A 19,224-nucleotide genomic window follows, 5' to 3' on the forward strand; every position below is an offset into this window, starting at 1 on the left:
GGACATAGAGTGCTTGGGGAAAGTATATTATTATTTTTTTTGGTAAGATTTATTTATTTGTTCCAAAGATTTACAGAGAGAGAATCTTCCATCTGTTGGTTCACTCCCCAGATGGCTGCAATGGCCAGGCCTGGGCAAACCTGAAGCCAAGAGCTAGGAGCTAGGAGCTTCGTCTTAGTCTCTGATATAGATGGTATGGGCCCAAACACTTTGGCTGTCTTCTGCTTTCCCAGGCTGTTAACAAGGAGCTAGATTGGAGGTGGAGCAGAGCAGCTAGGACACAAACAGGTGCCTATATGGGATGCTAGCATCACAGGTGACTGTGTTACTAGCCATGCCACAGTTCTGGCCTTTGGGGGCCATGTATTTTTAAGGAATATTGTAAGTCATCTGTGAAGAATTTCAAGTGATTAATAACAAAAAACCAAATCTGGCTACTTTTAGACTGCCACCCAGAGCAAGGGATATAAGAAGTATAGATTTTCAGAGAAAGACTTTTATTGGTAGTTACTAGAATTTTGTATTCTGCTCACTCCAAACTGAATGAGTACACAATTTGAGCAAATGACTCACAGTGCTTGGGTATACTTCCCAAGAGGGGCTATGGAGCTATAGATATCCCCAAGGCCCAGATATAGCAAAGAGATCAACAGAGAGTACAGGGAGATAGCTCCTGGGAGAACTTGATATAATCCTCATTGGTTTGGGAAGCCAGGAACTACTCAAAGGGAGAGTTTCAGTGTATCTGTTTATATATATATAATTTTTATATATAAAATTTATATATAATTTTTATAAATATATTTAAATATATATTGTCTATATAAATTTTATATATATTTTTATATATAATTTTTTTCTGTTGATAGGTTAGGTGAGTCAATCTCCTTCTCTCTGATTGTGTTACTGGGGCTTGGTATTCATATCTGTGAGTATACTTGATTAGTTCTGGGAAGCATCTTTTCTAAAGACAGAATATAATATAGAAAACGTAAAAGAAAATTCTCATAGCCCTCTGTATGTAAAAACTTAAAAATTTTGAGTGGATATTAATGATGAATCTGAAAGAAATAACACATAAGAAAACAAAGGATTAATATTGATTGACTGTCACCCCAAATATTCCATTGACAGGCAAAGTTAATTCATAAAAGAAGAAATATAAAAGCAAAATTAATATATGAAAATACGTTTTAAACTTGGAAGTAGCACTCACACTGATGGAGATATTATAAATAGGTAAAGCCAATCTAGTAATAGCTATTGAAATACATATCCTTTGATCCAGTGTACTCAACAGTAGCATTGTCAAAAACAAATGAGAGATGGGCAGAGATATCTGTGAAAGAATTCCATAATAGTGTTCTTTATACTGGTAAAAAATTGGAAACTACTTATATCTAAACAAAAGAGCAAATAATTGGCCGACGCCGCGGCTCACTTGGTTAATCCTCTGCCTGCAGTGCCGGTTCCCCAGGTTCTAGTCCCATTTGGGGCGCCGGATTCTGTCTGGGCTGCTCTTCTTCCAGTCCAGCTCTCTGCTGTGGTCCGGGAAGGCAGTGGAGGATGGCCCAAGCACTTGGGCCCTGCACCCCATGGGAGACCAGGAGGAAGCACCTGGCTCCTGGCTTTGGATTGGTGCGCGCGCTGGCTGTAGTGGCCATTTGGGGGGTGAACCAATGGAAGGAAGACCTTTCTCTCTGTCTCTCTCTCTCTCACTGTCTTCTGCCTGTCAAAAAAAAAAAAAAAAAGAGCAAATAATTAAGCAAATAAATATATTTTATAATGAAATACTATGAACTGTTTGGTGTCCTGGGAATATATTTGTGATATGAAGCTGTTTTTCAAAACCAGAAAACCGGCCAGAGCACACACAGGCACAAAAGTACTATTCATAAAGAAAAAAGTGATAATGTGGTAAACTAGATTATATAAAAATTAACATTATTCTCATTCTTATTGAAATAAAAAACTGGGCATGTGTTTGGCAAAGTGGTTTACATGCTGCTTGATGCATCCCCTATCAGAGCACCTGGATTTGAGTTCTGGCTCCTCCTTGATTTCAGCTTCTTGATAATACGCACCCTGGGAGTCAGTAGGTGATGGCTCAAGCAGCTGTGTCCCTGCCTCTGCAATGAGAGGCTCAGTTTGAGATCCTGGGATCAGCCTGGCTCAGTCCTAACTGTTGTGGACATTTGGGAAGTGAACCAACAGAAGGGAGATCTCTCTATAAATATCTATTTATTTCTGTCTCTGCCTTTCTAAATGAATGAATGAATGAGTAAAATAGAAAATGCAAACCATAGACTGTGAGAAAATATCTACAATACATATATCTGTTTATTATTGCAACTCAGTAGTGGAGAGAAAACCAACCCAGTAAAGAAAATGGGCATGAGTCTTGAATGTTGATTATAAGGATTCAGGAATGGCTAATGAGCACATGAAAAAGGCCTCTGTGTCAGTAGTTATCATAGAAATGTAAATTATTGCCACAGTGAGATACCACCTCCCATCTACTGGAGTGAGTTAAATTTTTTAGAAGACTGACAATACCAAATATTGGAAAATACACAGAACAACTGGAAATCTCATACACTGCTAGGTAGAGTATAATATTTAAAGCTCTTGTGGACCACTGCTTGATAGTTACTTATACAATTAAATATATACCTACCCTGTGACCTACAAATTCTATTGCTAAGAATCACTCAAGAGAAACAAAAATGTCTATGAAATGGTTTGCATAGCAGCTTTGTTCATACTAATCAAAAATTGGCAGCAAAGCAGATGTTCAAACAGATAAACAAATTGTGGCATCTATCCATAACATGGAATGTTATTTAGCAGTAAAAGGGGATGAACAAACTGAATGCATCTCAGAAATATTTTGTTAAAGAAAATATATCAGTTATAGAGGACATCAGTCTGATTATATATATATGAAGTTTAAGGACTGACAAAACAAGCTTATGTGGAAAGTAATCAGAGCGTTGGTTGCCTGTGAGTGGGAAGGACAATGGATTGGAAAAGGTGTAAGGACATTTTGGAATGATGAAATGATCCCCTTGATTACAGGGGAGATTGCATGGGCTTATAAAATGTCAGAACTCATCATGTTGTATGCTTAATTTACAAACAATAAACTGTATTAACTATTTTTTTTTATTTTTTGACAGGCAGAGTGGACAGTGAGAGAGAGAGAGAGAGAGAGAGACAGAGAGAAAGGTCTTCCTTTGCCGTTGGTTCACCCTCCAATGGCCGCCACAGCTGCCGCGCTGCGGCCGGCGCACCACACTGATCCGATGGCAGGAGCCAGGTACTTATCCTGGTCTCCCATGGGGTGCAGGGCCCAAGCACTTGGGCCATCCTCCACTGCACTCCCTGGCCACAACAGAGAGCTGGCCTGGAAGAGGGGCAACCGGGACAGAATCCGGCGCCCGACCGGGACTAGAATCGGGTGTGCCGGCGCCGCAAGGTGGAGGATTAGCCTAGTGAGCCGCGGCACCAGCCCACTAAATTTTTAGTTATAAAAATACTCAAGTTTTCCTTTAGCTGATATTAGATGAACTAGCCCAAGCACTGGCTGATTTGGCAGGTGCAGAATTCTGAGCAGTGGAGGTGGAAGAATAGACCACTAAGTCTTGGGTGCTCACCCAGAGCATTCCTACTGTAGTAGTTTTTTTCTCTATGTAAATAGTCTTGTTGGAGAGAGAAAGTGCTGATCAGTAGACAGGTACTAGGCCATTAGGTTTCTAGCTAGCTGTTGATAAATGAGTATTCTGCTTCATGTATTGGTCAGCATCAATGGACTCTGAAATGGACCTTTGGAGATCTTGATCCTGCTATATTGAAAAGGTGACCTTGGCATAGGCCTCTTCCAGGAAAGTCAGTTCTCTCAATGCTCGACAGCTTTGTGAAATAGTGGTTTAATTGTGGTGTATTCATGCCTTATTATATCTTCCAAGTCTTTGAGAGAATTGGTTTGTCGTATGTCAGAATCAGGCCCATTCTAGTGTAGTGCTGATTTTCAGTTCAAACAGGATTCTGAACAAGGGGCCAGAGAGGTGCACAGGGCTATTTTCCAATTTAGGCTTCATAACATTTTTAACTTTAAGTGCCCTTTTCCATCATAGTGGGTTAGAGGCATAATGTTTCTGTTTTTCTCTTATGTTCTCACTATAGTTAGTGCTTGCTGTGTTCATGGAAATAAGGAGATTATGTTAAAATGATGATGGTTAGTGGAAAGGTGGGGGAATTATTTTGATAGAATGAGAAAGGGGAGTGAATACTAGAGACAGGAACACTTTTTTCCATTTGTATTACAAAATGTATTTTTAAAAAATGTCTTAAGAGGTATCAAAAGAGAAATTAGTTTATTATTACTTTCAGATAACGTGGTAATTTGCTGTTAAATGAACAGAAAATAAGAACAATATGAACAGTAATAAAAGCTAGGTTTGAGAAAAATTGCTTTGTTTATGCAAAAAGAAAATTCTATAATTCATTCCAAACCACACTCACCAGATTCATAACACAATATAACCCTTGTCTATTGCATACCCTCTGTGCAACTAAATATGTAGTATCTTTTCATTTTAAGAGGAATCATGCAACTCAGACCATATTTTATTCTTAGAGCTAACAGATTATATATAAAAAGCATGATATAGTTATAAACACGTATCTATGTAATGTCACCTGTAGTTACGGAGAAAAAGAGCATTTTGATAGTTTTTATTTTAAAGATGCTTTCTGGAAGACTTTTGAAATATGTTATGCAGACAGAAGCTATCCTGAGTTAAAATATCTTTTATAAATTAAAGATTTTAAAAGAAATCTGCAATTTAGATAATATATAAAAGTTCTTATCATAAGTATATATGTACATTCATATTATAAAAAAGATTCCTAAATTTCATGGAAAATTTGTTACACATTAAATGATTAGAAGAACATAAAAGGTACCCTAGAGTCGATAATCAGAGATAAACACTTCTAGCATTTTGGTGAATTTACCTTGTTTATTTTTTATGTGCGAAATTTAATTAGAAATTAGAAATCATGTCATATATACAGTTTTAAAAGTTTTACATTAATACATGGTGACATTTTCAAATAATATACAATATGACTCAGAGACATTATATTAAATGACTGTTATTCCACTGCTTAACAGGGTTGATTTATTAAAGTTACCTTCTTTTTCAGGAAATTTACATTTTTTCAGAACTTCATTATTGGAAATAACTCTGTAGTAAATGTTTTTGTACAGAATCATGTGTATGTATCTATTTTTTTTAAAGATTTTTTTTTATTTGAAAGAGTTATATAGAGAGGTAGAGACAGAGAGAGAGGTCTTCCATCTACTGGTTCATTCCCCAAATGGCCTCAGTGGCCAAAGCTGAGCCAATCTGGAGGCGGGGGCAGGAGGCAGGAGGCAGGAGGCATGAGGCAGGAGGCATGATGCAGGAGCTAGGAGCCAGGAGCCAGGAGCCAGGAGCCAGGAGCCAGGAGCCAGGAGTTTCTTCTTGGTCTCCCATGTGGCTGCAGGGGCCCAAGGAGCATTATCAGGGAGCTGGATTGGAAGTGGAGCAGTTGAAACTCCAACTGATGCCCATATGGGATGCCAGCACCACAGGCTGGGGCTTTAACCTTCTGTGCCACAGCGCCAGCTCCACTGTGGTTATTGTTAATGTAAAGTCCTGCCTTCATCAAAAGAAGTATGTTTTTCAAGTTCTTGATACTAATTCAAAAAGTATGTTTCAGAAATGCTTTACCTTTTTAGTATTAACCTTTGTGAATAATGTTAAGTGCTGATCTGGTAAACAATGTTATGTGTTTTTATGTGATCAGAATATTTATTTTTTAAAATAACACATATGTAAACATCTTTAAGCTATCCTACTGATATTTTACCCTTATATCTTAACGTTTTGATCCAGACATTGATGTTTCTTGGTCATTCTTGGTCATTCTTTGTCATTCCCATCCCTTGACATTTATGTTCACTATTTTTAATATTATGTTAAGAACTCCCAGGTTTCTTTTTTGTTGTTGTTAAAGATTTATTTAATTTATTTGAAAGGCAGAGTTATATAGAGAAAGAGATTTTCGATTCACTGTTCACTTCCCAAATGGCCACAACAAGTGAAGCTGGGCCTGGACAAAGCCAGGAACCAGGAGCTTCATCTGGGTCTCCCACATGGGTGTAGGGGTCCAAGGATTTGGCCATCCTCCAGTGCTTTCCCAGACACATTAACAGGGAACTGGATTGGAAGTGCAACAGTAGGAACTTGAACTGGCACCCCTGTGGGATGCTGGTGGGGCAGGCAGCAGCTTAACCTGCAATGGCATAGTGCTGCCCCCAATGTACACTGTTTTCATTTGGTCTATAGTTTTTCTAGTGATTTGAAAGATTTGTTGTATTTTTATGTAGTAATGGTTACCTTTCCATTTGTAAAATAATGTACACAGGCCGGTGCCGTGGCTCAATAGGCTAATCCTCTGCCTACAGTGCCGGCACACCGGGTTCTAGTCTCGGTCAGGGCATTGGATTCTGTCCTGGTTGCCCCTCTTGCAGGCCAGCTCTCTGCTGTGGTCAGGGAGTGCAGTGGAGGATGGCCCAAGTGCTTGGGCCCTGCACCCCATGGGAGACCAGGGTAAGTACCTTTGGATCAGCACGCCGGCCACGCGGCCATTGGAGAGTGAACCAACGGCAAAGGAAGACCTCTCTCTCTGTCTCTCTCACTGTCCACTCTACCTGTCAAAAAAAAAAAAAAGAAAAAAAATGTACACAAACCTATATTTTAAAAATTACTACTACCGGGGCTGGTGCTGTGGCATAGTGGGTAAAACCACTGCCTGCAGTGCTGGCATCCCATATGTGTGCCAGTTCAAGTCCCGGCTGCTCCACTTCTGCTCCAGCTCTCTGCTATGGCCTGGGAAAGCAGTAAAAGATGGCCCAAGTTCCTGGGCCCCTGCACCCGTGTGGGAAGACGTGGAGGAGGCTCCTGGCTCCTGACTTAAGATCGGCGCAGCTCTGGCCATTGCAGCTAGTTGAGGACTGAACCTGTGGATGGAAGACTTCTCTTTATGCCTTGTCTCTCTTTGTGTAATTCTTTCAAGTCGATAAATAAGTCTTTTAAAAAAATTATTACTACCAACAATGAGGATTTTTCAAAGCATCTGTCACTGTGTAGAGCCAGTTGATGAACTTTGTTTTTTTTTCTCCTCTTTTTACTTTCTAGTTTTGGCGGATACTCTCAGAGGCTATGAAGAATCTGGGATTTGTAGCTAGGTAATTAGCATATTACTGGCAGAGAACACAGGATTCCTGGATCATAGATGAATAGCTTTCTTGTCCATTGCACATTGAGCATCAGGGACTTCATGATGTTGTGTCAGCTGCTCCTGTCTTCAGAGTCCCATGGGATGATGGGAGGAACCCAATGGATGCTCTGCCCACAGTGGGTCTGCAGCCCAGTGAAGCAACGCATGGCCACCTTCACAGTGAGTAGAAGTGAACTTATTTTCTCTCATTCTTTGAGACTACTCTCTAAAAAGCTGATTCTGAGTAATTGCTCCAGTAAAAAGTGATCTTGGTTGTTAGATAAAAATCATTTCCAAAGGATTTTTTCCAAGATGGGTGGTGCATTTTTATACAACCAGATATTATACTGTTGCATTTCCATTCTTTTTTTAAAGATTTATTTATTTATTCGAAAGAGTTACAGAGAGAGAGAGAGAGCGAGAGAGAGAGAGCGAGCGAGAGGTCTTCCATCCGCTGGTTTACTCCCCAACTGGCTGCAATGGCTGGAGCTGCACTGATCTGAAGCCAGGAGCTTCTTCCAGGTCTCCCACTGGGTGCAGGGGCCCAAGGAATTGGGCCATCCTCTACTGCCTTCCCAGGCCATAGCAGAAAGCTAGATGGGAAGTGGAGCAGCCTGGTCTCAAAATGGCACTCATATGGGATGCTGGTGCTTCAGGCCAGGGCTTTAACCCGCTGCGCCGCAGCGCTGGCCCCTGCATTTCTATTCTTAAATTTTCGTACCTTGAATTATTTTTCACTTTGGTGTCGTAAATCTTTAAGTTACTTTTCATAAGGGATAAGTGACTGTTTTCCACAAATGAGACTAAAAGACATGTCATTTCATAAGTGAAAAATTGACTGTTGGATATAGAATTCTTGGGACACATCTTTCCCTTAGGTTTGCTATAAATATAGTTTTATTACAGCCTTTTATGTTATATTTTAGAAGATAAGCAGAAGGTAAGTCTGTTTTTTAATAAAGCATATGTCTTTAACATTTTATTTTTGTATACTTGAAGAATTTTTAATGTCTTGTTTAAATTAAAAAATATTAGAAATGCTAATATGGCACTCTTTCATTTACTTTTTTGGTACAGTTAAGGCTCTTAATAAATTTGACCTTCAAGTCAAAGAATTCTGTTATTTTTACAACAGCTACCACCTTATTCACTTACTTTTTTTGCCCTGGAATTCAAAGTAAACACATATTTTTCTTATCTGTTCTATTGAATTCTTGTGTTTTTCTTTGATTATTTTATTCTTGCTGTTTTATTTAAAACTTTAAAGAAGGCTTTGAATTGTCCTACTAGTATGTTTACCTTTACAGTAATACTCAATTTGATGTTTTCTGCTCTCATGCAGCTTTAAATTTCCACTTTTCTACTTGTGTACAGCTTTAAATATTCTCAAACTTATATATGTATCATGTGTTACGACCTTATAATCTAGTTTTTTGGAAACTGTGTTTTCTTAAAATTTGTTGAAAATTCAATTTTTTTTTTTTTGACAGGTAGAGTGAACAGTGAGAGAGAGAGACAGAGAAAAAGGTCTTCCTTTGCCGTTGGTTCACCCTCCAATGGCTGCCGCGGCTGGCGTGCTGCGGCTGGCGCACCCCGCGCTGATCCAAAGGCAGGAGCCAGGTACTTATCCTGGTCTCCCATGGGGTGCAGGGCCCAAGCACTTGGGCCATCCTCCACTGCACTCCCGGGCCATAGCAGAGAGCTGGCCTGGAAGAGGGGCAACCGGGACAGAATCCGGTGCCCCGACCGGGACTAGAACCCGGTGTGCCGGCGCCTCTAGGCGGAGGATTAGCCTGTTGAGCCGCGGTGCCGGCCCTGAAAATTCAAAATATTTAATGATTATATTGTCTACACTACATTAATAGTTCCCTGAATCTATTAACAGAAATTATTATTTCTGAATATGCAGAGTGGTCTCTCATTTTCAGCTGTGTGAATACATATATTAAATCTGAAATTTCTTCACTTATTCTTATAGAAGCAAAGTTACTTTTGTTCATAATGACAAATGAAATGAGTTTGGTGAGAAAGCCTTTTTTTTTTTCTGAGTGCATTACTCCTAGATGGGAAGTGAAGGTGAAATTTTACACTAACAGTGAGTGAGTTTTCAAGATCTGCAGTCGAGATGTCAAGATATGCGGGGTGGTGGAATGCAAGGAGCTGAGGCAGAGTAGAAGAGTCCAGGAAGAGCTGAGGTAGACAGCCTTTTCCTTGAGTGAAGGTTTTCTCTCCATGATTTGGGTGGCAACCAGTAGTTACAGATATGTGGTCAGATATATGCCAAGGTATTATGTGGTTTAAATGCCATTATCAGTTTAGTCCTGGAGCTGAAATTTCTTCCACAACTTCCAATCAACCCTGATTGTGTGTCCATTCCAATTGCCTCTCCTCTTGGCTTGGGGTAGTGGTACAGCTCCCAAGATCCTCATTCAGTCTTCCCCCTGGCTTCTTAGTATTCTTCCACTAGAACCTTCAAGTAGACATGATGTATTCCATTCTTCTATAGTCCCATCTAAGATATGTCTTATAGAGGTTCCAGAAATTTTTGATGTGGAGGTGGTATTTCTCTATAGTTTCCATTCCTTTTTTTTTTTTTTTAAAGATTTATTTATTTATTTGAAAGTCAGAGTTACACAGAGAGGAGAGGCAGAGAGAGAGAGAGAGAGAGAGAGAGAGGTAGAGAGAGGTAGAGAGGTCTTCCATCCAATGGTTCACTCCCCAATTGAACACAATGGCTGGAGTTGTGCCGATCCGAAGCCAGGAGCCAGGAGCTTCTTCCGGGTCTCCCACGTGGGTTCAGGAGCCCAAGGCCGTGGGCCATCTTCTACTGCTTTCCCAGGCCATAGCAGAGAGTTGGATGGGAAGTAGAGCAGCTGGGTCTCAAACTGGCACCCATATGGGATGCTGATGCTTCAGTCCAGGACGTTAACCTGCTGTGCCACAGTGCTGGCCCCAATATAGTTTCCATTCCTTATGGTTGATCTTTGTATTTCCATGTTGTTTTTCATTTTGTAGGTAATTAGGATTGTTAGGGTAAAGAGATATAGTCATAATATTTCTTATCTGTAAATTCTAATTAATTGTTTTTTAGTTGATTTTATTGTACTGTTAGGGTGTGATAGGCTAACATAACCCTGTTTCTTTGTTTTAATAAGTAATATTCCACAATAGTGAAGAAAGATATGTGATTTGAGATATGTAATTATTATGATTTTTACATTTGCACACTTCTTGGAATCATGCCAACTATTTAAACTGGGGAATTTTTTTTTTTTTTTAATTTTTTGACAGGCAGAGTAGACAATGAGAGAGAGAGACAGAGAGAAAGGTCTTCCTTTGCCGTTGGTTCACCCTCCAATGGCCGCCGCGGCCGGCGCGCTGCGGCCGGCGCACCGCGCTGATCCGATGGCAGGAGCCAGGAGCCAGGTGCTTTTCCTGGTCTCCCATGGGGTGCAGGGCCCAAGCACCTGGGCCATCCTCCACTGCACTCCCTGGCCACAGCAGAGGGCTGGCCTGGAAGAGGGGCAACCGGGACAGATTCCGGCGCCCCGACCGGGACTAGAACCCGGTGTGCCGGCGCCGCTAGGCGGAGGATTAGCCTAGTGAGCCGCGGCGCCGGCCCTAAACTGGAGAATTTAAAACATTACCAGCAACAGAACCCCCATAAGCTTTGAGCTATGTTAATTTCCCAAATATCTAAAAAATATACATTTAGAAAGTTTGAAATGAAACATTGTTAAGTTATATTTATTTCAGTTATTATTTTTGATTCATTTATTTCTGTGGAAATACTACAAAGTCATCAACAATATATAATATTTAGTTATAGGTGAACAAATTTACTTCATGGAAAAGAATACAGGAATGTGGGGTTGAGAATGCTTGGTTATAGTATACGTGGAGATAAGTGTTTCTTCCTGATAGTGTGTGTGTGATAGGAGCGTTTCCAACATGTCATGTTTTGCTTGTCTCAGGCAAGCGATTATAGAAACTTTATAAATAGGGTTTCTAGATTTTCTAGCTGAGAAATATAAACTTCCTTACAGTTTCAAACTTGAATAAAACAGCTGTTCTTTAAGCAAGCTATTCCATGAGCATGGGTTTAATGTTTGCCAGAGTTTGTGGGTGTTTGTGAGGTGTCACTGAACTAACGACTCAGACCCCTGCCTGTCATGACCATGGTGGCTTGTCTAAAATTCGGGCATCGGGGGGACATAACACACACTATTAACGTACAGTTTTCCTTCTTCTAGGCTGAGACAGGCTTGCAGCTGTTTCAACACATTGTTCTCTAAATAGATGCTCTGTCTCTATGGTTAGTGCTTTGCTTATTTGTATTCTTCATAAAACATTATAAAAGGTGCTGAAATAGTTTGCAGGCAAACCAGAAAGTAGAGGCTGGGAAAAAGAAAGTCATAAAAATTCACCTCCCTGGTATATCTACTGAGATATCTTGGAGGTGTTTTCTTTTATCTACACTGTTATATACAGATATTCCCATTTTTGCATATATTCCCTTTGGTAAGAATGGGCTACTAAAAATACTATCTTATTATCTGCTGTAATCACAGCAGTCACTTATTCAATCAAGCACACATTTAATTAGCATGTACTTGTATCAGACATCGTGCTTGTTACTAGAAGACACAACTCAAGAAGACACAGCTCCTTTGAGAAGTATTTTATCATGAGGGAGGAGGAAATGCTATTAAACCTACACCCACAGTGTACAAGGTCTAGAATAGAGGCAGAATCTAGGTGGTGTATTTTGTCAGAAAAGGGTATGTGCACTCCTAGAAGTTGGTGAAGATTTCCCAAGGGGCACTTAGATTATTTTAAGGCAGTTAATTTGCAGTATCTCAACCCTAATTTGTACTTCTTCCTTCAATAATCTGCCCTGAAGTGTCAAAGTGCGTGCGTGGGCTGGGGAAAGCTGAAGGTGTTGATGTGGTCTCTGATTTTGAGAAAGTTTCATGGTTGCCTTTTCTTCCACTTTAGAGAAAGGTGATTCACTCAGTGAGGTCATACAGTGTTGCTCTGGCTTGGGTGCAAAACTCTAGACTGATTTTGAAATAAAGAAATATTCTAAATTTGTTGCTGATGGTGGGAAAGAGAGTAAAAGTAACACCTGAGTCCTACATCCGTTGTCACAGTCAGGTGGTTTCCATTTTGTTGTTTGGAGTAGGATATAAAGGAATTACTTGCTGGGGGCAGCATTGTTGAGTAGCAGGTTAAGCTGTCCTCTGCAATGCTGGCATCCCATGTGGATGCTGGTTCGAGTTCTGGCTATCCTGGGACTGATTCACTCCTTGCTAATGCACCTGGGAAAACAGCATAAAACGACCCACATTCTTGGGCCCCTGCATCTTTGTGGGAGACCTGGATGAAGTTCTAGGTGCTGGTTTTGGCCTGGTCCAGCTGTGGTTGTTGGGGCTATTTGGGGAGTGAACCAGGAGTTGGAAGATCTCTTTCTCAATGTCTCTCCCTCTTTCTCTAACTCTGCCTGTAAAATAAATAAGTGCATGCATAAGGAAAAAAAAATTTTTAAAAGAAGGAATTACTCACTGAAATATTAACAATAATTTGTGATTAAAAATCAAGTGATTGTAACAGATCAAGATCATTCGGGCAATCAAATAATTGTGTGATATGGTTACTAAAAAAACTACCAACCTATTTCCTGTCTGTCTCTAGTATTTAGTGTGGTGGATGGATTTTCTCAGTATTTGTATCTATAAAAATAAAACTAATTGTAGAATTGGTGCTCAACTCTGTTTCAGTCTAGAAATAGGAAGTAACTGTCCTGTGTGACATCACTGGGCGAAAACTCTTGGAAGCTTGTACTTGGCATCCTCTGGAAGCTCTTTATTGAATTTTTTTGTATCTTTAACAAATATTAGGGATAAATATAACTTTGTGCTGTATCCTTTGAGACTTTCTTGTGAATCATTGAATCTGGAAATGGCCTACACATGGAGAAATCAGAAAAAATTATCTTTTAATATTTCCTGGAATTTCTATACTAGTAAAAACTGAAAAACCAATACGAAAGTTAGTATCGCAGTGCATTATATAAATTAACATGAAATGCCGTTGATTAAACCAAAGGATGGCTCCCTAAGGGAGGTGATCTTTGCTAGGTTGCAAAGTCTCAGGGTTTGGTTGTTACATGTGAGTGACATGTACAGACTTCAGTCTTTTAGAGATAACCTCCTTATCTTTGCAAAAATAGACTCCTACGGCCTTGTCCATAGGACTACAGTTGAACTCTAAATTCGGCTTTTTCTATAAAGCCTATTCCAGTGGAAAGATACACAAGTAATATAATAGTTAATTGCTGTTTTAAGAATTTTGCTGAGACTTGTGTGTGCATGCATACTTCACAGATTCAGGAATGGGTATATTTTGGAAAACCAATAATAAATAATTGAAGAATAAAAATCATAAGGACAACCTGGGAAATTGTTGAATCTGCATTGTATTTTGATAGCAAGCATATCAGACTTCAAAAATAATAGCAGGACTGAAAGCAGCCGTAAGGGGACTTAAAAAATTGCATGTTATCCTTTAATCTCTGTGGATGAGCTGTTGCTGCATCTTGACGTTTCTCATGTCATGGTACTATGAAATATTCACCTCTCAGAGGAAATAAATGCCACTGCCCTTCGAGAGCTACCTTGGTTTATATTGATTTTCAGAAAGCGTAGGTTTGTTCTCAGGTGGCTATTTCTTGAAACTTCTATTTGTATTTCAAAACAACCACTAAAAAGAAACCCCCAAAACAAATCAATCAAATAAACGTAAGCATACATATCTTGGCACAAAATGCTGTTGTTTATGGACCAGTTATGCACAGAGCTCCCCAGAATGGTAGTCTTGGCATTCCTGGCCAATGGCTTAGAAATGACCCAGGTCATGGAAAGAGTTTAAAATTTCCAAAAAGGCATACTTGATAAACTTTACTTTTTAAAGTCTACAATGGAGTTACGTTAAACAACAGCAGCAGCAGCAAGCCTCATCACATTTTCCTTAAAAAAATTAGTTGTTTTCATTGATGTCACTTTGCATATTCTGTCTTCTGACTCTTGCAAGTGAACCTCTTCTCAGTGCTACTGGACAGAATCTTGAGCTTTTTTTGGGGGTAAGGTATGTGTGATGCCTTCTAGGGACCAGTGCGAAGTGCTGCTTTTGTGTGCCTCATGTCCTTCCTGTAGATTTTATTTTTCACACAAGGAAACACTCCCATACCCTCTCTTCTTTATCCTTTCATTTGTATCTGAACTTTGTAGAACTGTTTTATTTTTTATTTATTTTTCTAATTACTTTAATAATGTTTAATCTTGATATTAATCTGAAGAAAACAGGTTTAGTCGAGTTTATAGATAACATTCTAAGCATATAATGATGGTTCCCTTCACTTCTTGCTTTCTTTTCTTAATATTTTTCTCTTTCTTTATCTTTTTTGAGACCTATTAAATTTTCTTTCCTTCCTTCTCTCCTCTCCTCTCCTCTCCTCTCCTCTCCTCTCCTCTCCTCTCCTCTCCTCTCCTCAACTCACCTCACCTCTCCTCACCTCTCCTCACCTCTCCTCACCTCTCCTCACCTCTCCTCACCTCTCTCCTCTCTCCTCTCTCCTCTTCTCTCTCCTCTTCTCTTCTTTTCTCTTCTCTCTTCTCTTCTCTTTTCTTTTCTTTTCTTTTTTTCTTTCACAGATAGAGTTAGACAGTGAGAGAGAGACACAGAGAGAAAGGTCTTCCTTCCGTTGGGTCACTCCTTAAATGGCCACCATGGTCGGTGCTGCCCCGATCCGAAGCCAGGAGCCAGATACCTCTTTCTGGTCTCCCACGCGGGTGCAGGGCCCAAGCACTTGGGCCATCCTCCACTGCCTTCCCGGGCCACAGCAAAGAGCTGGACTGGAAGAGGAGCAACTGGGACTAGAACTGGCGCCCATATGGGATGCTGGTACTGCAGGTGGAGGATTAACCAAGTGAACCATGGCGCCCACCCCAAGATATATTAAATTTTCATTATAGTCAAAGGCTTAATGATCTACTAAATCAAGAGTTAAATAAGTAAAAAGTAAAAAATAGAGGCAGGCAGTGTGGTGTAATGAGTTAAAGCCCTGGCCTGCAGTGCCGGTATCCCATATGGGCACTGATTTGAGTCCTGGCTGCTCCACTTCTGATCCAGCTCCCTGCTGATGTGCCTGGGAAAGCAGTAGAAGACTGCTCGAGTGCTTGGGCCCCTGTACCCATGTGGGAGACTGGCTTCGGATTGGCTCAGCTCATCATTGTAGCCATTTGAGGAGTGAACTAGTGGATGGAAGACCTCTCTCTCCGTCTCTACCTCTCTCTGTAACTCTGTCTTTCAGATAAATAAAATAAATCTTAAAAAAAAAAAATCATAGTTCAGCCGGAATATAGGCAAGGGCTATAAATAATCAAATAAAAAGATGTCGATTTCAGTCATTACAATAAATTTTTAAATAATCATATATCATTAAAACTAGTACTTGACAAATATATCAAACAAAGTTTAATAGAACTACATTTGCAGTAGTACTGATACAAACATTTATTTTTTTAACTTTTTTTAAAATTTTAGCTCCCACATATATGATGCTACACTTGATCTTAGCCAAAAGGCCGAGAAGTGATTTTCCCACATATATGAAAGAATATGTGATTTTTTTATTATCTGTGTCCAGCTTATTTCACTGAACATGATGTCTTCCAGTTGTACCTATTTTAGTGCAAAATTTTTTTTACTAATATTCCAGTGTGTATGTGTACACATATCACTTTTTTTTAAAAATTTACTTTGAAATGCAGAGTTTGATCATCTATATGCTGATTCACTCCCCAAATTGCTGTAATGGCAGGGGCTATGCCAGGCCAAAGCCAGGAGCCTGGAGTTTCTTCTGGGTCTCCCATGTGGGTGCAGGGACTCAGGCACTTGGGCCATCTTCTGCTCCTTTGCCAGGTGTATTAGCAGGCAGCTGGATCAGAAGTGGAGCAGCCAGATTTTGAGCCTGTGCTGTATAGGATGCTGGTGTCACATGCGGCGGCTTAACCTGCTATACCACAATTCTGGCCATATCACATTTTCTTTATCCATTCATCTGGCGATGGACACCTTGGTTGATTCTACATTTTGGCCATTGTGAACAGTACTGCCATAAATATGGTGGTCCAGGTATCTTTGTGATACATTGTGTCCATGCCTTTTTAATGGGATTACTGGGCCATATGGCACGTCTATTTCTAGTTTTTAAAATCTCCACAGTGGGTGGCACTCTGATGTAGCAGATAAAGCCACTGCTTGCAGTGCATGCATTCCATATGGGTGCCGGTTCAAGTCTCAGCTGCTCCTCTTCCGATCCAGCTCTCTGCTATGGCCTGGGAAAGCAGTAGAAGATGGCCCAAGTCCTTGCACCCACGTGGGAGACCTGGAAGAAGCTCCTGGCTCCTGACTTAGGATCAGCCCAGCTCCGGCCCTTGCAGCAGTTTGGGGAGTGAACCAGCAGATGGAAGACCTTTCTGTCTGCCTCTGCCTTTCTGTAACTCTGCCTTTCAGATAAATAAAAAAATTTTAAAAAACAAAACAACAAAAACAAACAAACAAAAAAGAATTTCCACACTGTTTTCCAGAGTCTCTGTACTAATTTACATTCCCACCAACAGTGTTTAGAATCAGTCCTTAAGGCATTCGGATCTGGATAAAAAGCCATTGAGACTATTTAAGGCAGGGAAAGCCAAGACACTGTGGCAAAAATTGACCTAAATGAAAGATCTCTGTGAGTGAGATCCCGGTGGAAAGAAGGGGCTATCAAAGAAGGAGGTACCTTTCTCTGAAGGGAGGCGAGAACTTCTACTTTGATTATGGGCTTGTCTAAATAAGATTGGAGTTTGTGAACTCAAGAGGCTTCCATAGCCTTGGCAGTTCATGACAAGAGCCTCGGGTGTCAATTGCTAAATCAACAACAGGAGTCACTGTGCGCTTGCTCGCCATGTAAGACCTCTGTCCTTAATGTGTTGTACTATGAGAATTAACAGCAAAACTAGTCTTCAAACAGTACTTTATGCTTTCTGTGTCTGTGTGGGTGCAAACTGTTGAAATCTTTACTTAGTATTTAGTTGATCTTCTGTATATAAAGATAATTAAAAATTAATCTTAATGAAGAATGGGATGGGAGAGGGATTAGGAGATGGGATGGTTTGTGGCTGGGAGAGTGGTTATGGGGGGAAGAACTGCTATAATCCAAAAGTTGTACTTTTGAAATTTATATTTATTAAATAAAAGTTTTCTATTAAAAATAAACTATGGGATTGGCATTAGGAAACAAGTAGAGTTGTGTAATCTCTTCTCAGGAAATTACTTTGCCTTACTTCAAAATATTTGCTGTACCATGTCCTTTCAAATGTTAGGACTCTCTATAAGAATAATGTTGAAATATTTAGACTGTAATCTACATGAAAAGAAACATGGATAATGAAACCATTTCCAAATTTTCTACGATTGTATGTGTTCATATTACATATGTGCATATATATAAAAAAAGGAGTTTTCCTTTTCCACATCCTCACCAGCATTTGTTACTCTCTGTCTTTTGGAAAAGTGATTTGTTGTTGTGGTTTTGCTTTGCATTTCCCTTATGGCTAGTGATGTTGAGCATTTTTTTGTGTATTTGTTGGCCATTTGTATTTCTTGAGAACTGTCTATTGTCTATTTCTAACTGGATTGGTTGTTTTTTTTTTTGTTATTGAGGTTTCTCAGTTGCTGATATATTCTGTATACAGATCCTTTGTTGGATAGGTAGGTTGCAGTTTTTTTTTCTTATTCTGTTGGATGTCTTTTCTCTCTGTTGATTGTTTCTTTTGGTGTATGGAAGGTTCTAAAAAAAATTTTTTTTTTTTGACAGGCAGAGTGGACAGTGAGAGAGGTCTTCCTTTTTCCGTTGGTTCACCCCCTCAATGGCTGCTGTGGCCAGCGCGCTGCAGCCGGCGCACCGCGCTGATCTGAAGCCAGGAGCCAGGTGCTTCTCCCGGTCTCCCATGGGGTGCAGGGCTCAAGCACTTGGGCCATCCTCCACTGCACTCCTGGGCCACAGCAGAGAGCTGGACAGGAAGAGGAGCGGCCGGGACAGAATCCGGCGCCCCGACCGGAACTAGAACCTGGTGTGCTGGTGCCACAGGCGGAGGATTAGCCTATTAAGCCGCGGCGCTGGCCCAGAAGCTTCTAAATTTGACATCTTGCTATTTGCCTAGTTTTGCTTTGGTGGTCTTATCTAAGAAGTCATCACCTGCACCAATGTATTGAACTGTTTTCCCTAGAATTTCTTCATAATATATAGCAACTTCATAATCTTGGGACTTAAATTTAGGTCTTGATCCATGTTGGTTTCTGTATATGGTGAGAGGTAGGGATCTAATTTCATTCTTCTACATAAACACATTCAATTTTGCCAGCACCATTTATTGAAGAAGTTGTCCTTTCCCCACTGTATAGTCTGTATGTATTTGTCAGAAATCAGTTTACTGTATGTATGTGGATTAACTTCTGGGCTCTGTGTTCTGTTCCTTTGATTCATGTGTCAGTTTTTATGCCAGTAACATGCATGCTATTTTGATTACTATAGCTTTGTAGTGTGCTTTCATGTCTGTTGTTGTGATGCTTCCAGCTTGATTTTTTTTCCCCTTTGGATTGCTTTGGCTACTCTTGAGTCTTGTAAGTCCATATGAATTTTAGGAATGTTTTTTCTAATTCTGTAAAGAATGTCCCTTGTATATTGATAGGGATTGCATTGTATCTGTAGATTGCTTTAGGTAATATATACATTTTGATTATATTAATTCTTCCAAACTATGATCAAGGAATATTTTTCTATTTTTT

General features: G+C 40.0%; 1 pseudogene; it reads right to left on the bottom strand.

The window, feature by feature from the left end:
* Positions 1 to 15,826: 15,826 nt before the first annotated feature.
* LOC127490911 (U2 spliceosomal RNA) lies at positions 15,827 to 15,989 on the bottom strand (annotated as a pseudogene).
* Between the last annotated feature and the right edge of the window lie 3,235 nt (positions 15,990 to 19,224).

Source organism: Oryctolagus cuniculus, chromosome 6 (genome assembly GCF_964237555.1).
Source record: "Oryctolagus cuniculus chromosome 6, mOryCun1.1, whole genome shotgun sequence".
NCBI lineage: Eukaryota > Metazoa > Chordata > Mammalia > Lagomorpha > Leporidae > Oryctolagus > Oryctolagus cuniculus.